General features: G+C 40.7%; 1 pseudogene; it reads left to right on the forward strand.

Moving 5' to 3' along the window:
- The first annotated feature begins 1,619 nt into the window (after positions 1–1,619).
- The window catches only part of LOC108522057 (constitutive coactivator of PPAR-gamma-like protein 2), a 13,856-nt pseudogene continuing 10,570 nt past the window's right edge, over positions 1,620–4,905 (forward strand).

The following is a 4,905-nucleotide window of genomic DNA, read 5'->3' on the forward strand; positions in this document are numbered from 1 at the left end:
CCCAAAGTGCTGGGATTACAAGTGTGAGCCACCGGGCCCAGTTTATGTGTACTCTTTTATGTCTCCCTTCTTCACTCAGTATAATATCTTTGAGACTTACACATATTATCATATATATCAATACTTTGTTCTTTTTTATTACTGTATAGTAATCCATTGTATGAATATACTACAATTTGTTTATTCTTCCATTGATATATATTTGAGTTGTTTCCAGTTTGTGGCTATTATGAATAAAGTAGTTGTTAACATTCTTGTTCATGTCTTTCGGTGGATATATGTACTCATTTCTCTTGGGTAAATACTTAGAAGAAGTGGGATTGCTGTATCATATGGAAAGTGTATTTTAATTTTATAAGAAACTGCCAAATTGTTTTCCAAACTGTACCAATGTACACTCCCACCATCAATGTACTGGAGTTCAGTTACTTCATATCCTTGCCAGTGCTTGATATTGATAGTCTTTTATTTTAGCCATTTTGGTGGATATGTAGTGGCGTCACATTGTGGTTTTATATATGTTTAAGTGCCTTTGGTTTTAATGTTCATACCTTTTGAACCAATAATTTCATTTTTAGGATATTTTCTTAAGAGCATAATCTGAAATCCAGAAAAAAATTTATATAGACAATATATACTCTTTGCTGTATAACTTATAAAAGTCAAATGTGAAAAATTACCTAAGTGTTGTTTATTAGGGAAGAGGTTACATAATTTATGACACATTCATAATGACAATATGCAGCCATTCAAAATTACTTAGATTAGATTATTATAATAAAAGCAAGATACAAAATTGTACATAAAGCATACTGTCAACTATAGAAAACTATGTATATTAAAATAGACCAGCTATACATCAACAAAAAAAAGTATATAAAATAATACTGTAAGCCAGGCACAGTGGTTCATGCCTGTTATCCCAGCACTTTGGGAAGCTGCGGCGGGAGGATTGTTTGAGGCTGGCAGTTTGAAACCAGCCTGAGCAAAAATAAAAAAATTGGCTGGGCACGGTGGCATACGCGTGTAATCCCAGCACTTTGGGAGGCCGAGGCGGGTGGATCACCTGAGGTCAGGAGTTCGAGACCAGCCTGGCCATCATGGTGAAACCTTGTCTCTACTAAAAATAAAAAAGTTAGCTGGGCGTGGTGGCACACACTGTAATCCCAGCTACTCGGGAGGGTGAGGCAGGAGAATCGCTTGAACCCAGGAGGTGGAGGTTGTAGTGAGCCAAGATCGTACCACTGAACTGGGTGACAGACTCAGTCTCAAATAATAATAATAATAGTAGTAAAATAATAAAATTAAAACATACTGTAAGGAAAGACACCAAAATATATTTGGAGGGTGGTACTATGTGATTTTTTCCCCCTTATCCCATTGTATTTTTTTGTAATGATCATGTAATCATTTTAGAATAGCATAAAATATAAGTAAGCTTTAAGTATTCCATATTTTATGTTTCATAATGCTTTCTCCCTGCCTAATCTTTCTGCAAAGCGAAAATTTGCTGTCTTAGGTTTCTTTAAATATTTGATTTCTGATAATTATTTTGATTCCCAAATTATAAATTATATTTAAAAAACACTCTTATGTTGTTTTTTCTTCTGAAAATCTGATGTTCCAACATCCAGTCCAGGACAGAAGATAAAATAGAGCGATTCAAGAAAGCAGTTGAGTACTATTCCGTCACAACCAAACTCTCTTCACTGCCAGTGGGTCCCTCCTTTCTAGGTAAGGCTTCCATCTGACCCGAAGCTGCTCTGTTCATAGGGGAAACTGAATTGGTCCCTCACGAACTCCAGGACCAGAGTTGAATCACTCGTTCGTGTTGTATTCTCCTACAAGTCATTCGTCATCCCTTTTTGGTAGGCTTTCTGCTTTTGATTTCTATGTCATAAGAGACGTAACATAAGAAGGGCCCTGGCCAGGTGCGGTGGCTCACGCCTGTAATCCCAGCATTTTGGGAAGCCGAGGCAGGCGGATCACCTGAGGTCAGGAGTTCACAACCAGCCTGGCCAACATGGTGAAACCCCATCTCTATGAAAATACAAAAAATTAACTGGGCGTCATGGCAGGCACCTGTAATCCCACCTACTCGGGAGGCTGAGGCAGGAGAATCGCTTGAACCCGGGAGGCGGAGGTTGCAGTGAGCCGAGATCGTGCCATTGCACTCCAGCATGGACAACAAGAGTGAAATTCTACCTCAAAAAAAAAAAGGGCCCTGCTTTCTCAAATTTACAGATGGGGTGCAATGCCATTTCCTTAGCTTGGGCTTCTTCTGATGCCAACCCCATTCTGGCCTGGTACATGTAAAATAGCCCTGTCTTTGGGGTCTGGCCTGAGTTGGAATTCCTCTTCTGCTAATTTCCAGCAAGTGAACCTGGGCAAGTCACATTTGTATGAAATGTGGCTCATGATACCTACTTTATAAGATTCTTATCAGATGAAATAATTTATGTAAGGTTCCCAGCATGGCACATAGTAGCTGTTCAATAAATTGTAACTTATTTATTAATAACACTTTTCAGGTGATATGGGGTGAGCAGAATATAACATGGTAAAATTATTAGGATTGACTGAAGTATAGCTCTTTCTCTTGGCTTCAGGTTTTCGGAATAATAGGCTTGGAAATCCTCCCCTTCCACGAAATCAAGTGGGCACCATTTCTCCTGGAAAGCCAATGGTAAGCATCCTTTGAGAAACCTGAGACCATTGGATAGCATTAGACTCAGGTTGCTTCTTGATTTTATAATCTGAGGAGTTAGGGTGATTCAGTGTTATTACACTGTCAAGGCTATATATACTACGTTACCTTCTCAACTTACGGCTGGAAGACTATGCAAAAAAAGCATCTAAATCAGTAACCACTAGTCATTGTGAAAATAGATTAGCTAATATCAGAGAACAGTTCTAGGAGACTTCAACTGTTCATTGTCCTGCCTGTGGAGGATTCTGTTCATACATCACTGTTAGAATCATTTCTCATTATTCTCAGTAGGTACTTTGTATCTCAACAGTCTCCACTACTGGCATCATCCACTGTGTCACAACTTCTGAGGGAGCCATCTTGGAGCCTTATAAAATGTTAAATAGCTCTTCTGTCTGTTTTATCGTTTAGTTTTCTCACCAAGTGCCCCAGAAAGTGAAATATCCACCACCATTCCCAGTGGGACCCAGCTCATCTCTTCTCTTCTCCTCCCATGCTTTGGGGAATCCCATGCTTTTCTGAGGATCCCATGCTGCAGACCAACCCCTTTGCCAATTGGGCTGTCTCCTATGACTCTTCTGCATCCCAGTTTCCCAATTACCTGCCTTCTAAAGCCTCACCTCCTTTGGTACCAGACTCTTCCCACTCCTCTTCCTCTGATGGTGATGAGCCAAATGGAGCTAGCTCTGAGTAAGTATCTCTGTAGACACCTAAGGGAATAGATTTCTGAGGCATCTGTGTTATTTTGCTTGTTAGATGGGTGGAGGGTGTGGGGAAGTGTAATTCCTGGCTTTCCTCTGTAGTGTTTTGCTCTTAGGAAAGCAAAGCAGGAAAACGTTTTCTATGCTTGCCCACTTCATGCTTATTTGGCCCTGTGCAGATGGTAATTTTCAAACACCCAGGCAACTGAGGTAAAAGGCAGCATAGTAGCTAGTTAAGGAAGCCTTCGTATGGGTATTGTGGCTGTCATTTCTTAATTTGTGAGGAGGGTAGATTAAATGTCAAAAAAAGAAAAGCATTTATAGAGTGGAAATAGTGGAATCATTGAGTAAGCAATTACATTGCTTAGTAACTAAGACAGGGTTCTGAGGATTAAAACAGTGGGATTTGTGCTAGCCCATTTGTTGGCAGATTATTCCTCTAAGCAGATTATTCCTGGGAAACAGAGCTGCTTTGAGGTTGTAATTGTGATTATTTTCTTAAAACATAAGCCAACTCTAAACATGGCCTCTTACAAGGTATAAAGGGTCCAGAGTGATTCCCATGACTTTTGATCACTTTGGTTGGTGTCAGATGAAAGAAGCTAGGAAGTCAGTAATGGCCATTGAGAGGAAAGGTACCAGTCCAGTGCTAACCCAGTGTCCTGGCCTCCAAAGGGTTTGTGAGACCCCTTGGGTCCAGAACAGGCATCTTAAGTAGGAATATTTTATCAATCTCCCTTTTTTGTTTGACACTGTCTTTCTAAATTTTTTAGTCATATCACAGAAGCATTTCAGCACCAGCCTGAGTGGGGAAATCTCAATCGTGACAGAGGGTCCTGGGCACAGCCTGTTAATACTGGAGTTTCAGAAGCAAGCCTAGGTGATGGTGAGCCCCACATCCCATCTCTGCTGTCTATGTCTACGAGGAACCACATGGATATCACCATTCCACCCTTACCTCCAGTAGCTCCAGAAGTCTTGCGAGTTGCTGAACACAGACACCGGAGGGGTCTTATGTACCCATATATCTACCATGTCCTCACTAAGGTGAGGCAGCACATCAGCACTTACCTCCCTGCTTTTAACACTGTACTTCCTACTTCCTAGGACTGTAAGTTATCAGAGAACATTCTGATCATTGGTATATGAAGTTAGAAAAGAAGGCTACATGCAGTGGGCCCCTCATCATACTAAGGCCTTAGGTGAGGCCAGACTAGCAGGAGTTGGGACTGTGTGGTAAATGAGGCCCCTAGAAAATAAGTGTAATTGTGAGATTTTGAAGTAGATAATGCACCAAGTTGGTGGAGTCTGGTTCTAGGGATGAACACAGTCCAAGAGGCTTTATGCCCTTTTCCTTATTTCTTTTCTACTTCTGCAAAGCTGTTCCCTTCCTCCGGTCTTTTACATACCCATCCTCCAGCAAAATGCCTAATGTGGACTTTCCCCATTCGTTAGCTATAGTCATTGTTGAGTCTTATTTTATTTTATGTTAAT

Source organism: Rhinopithecus bieti, unplaced genomic scaffold (assembly GCF_001698545.2).
Source record: "Rhinopithecus bieti isolate Rb0 unplaced genomic scaffold, ASM169854v2 scaffold_64278, whole genome shotgun sequence".
In the NCBI taxonomy this organism is placed as follows: domain Eukaryota; kingdom Metazoa; phylum Chordata; class Mammalia; order Primates; family Cercopithecidae; genus Rhinopithecus; species Rhinopithecus bieti.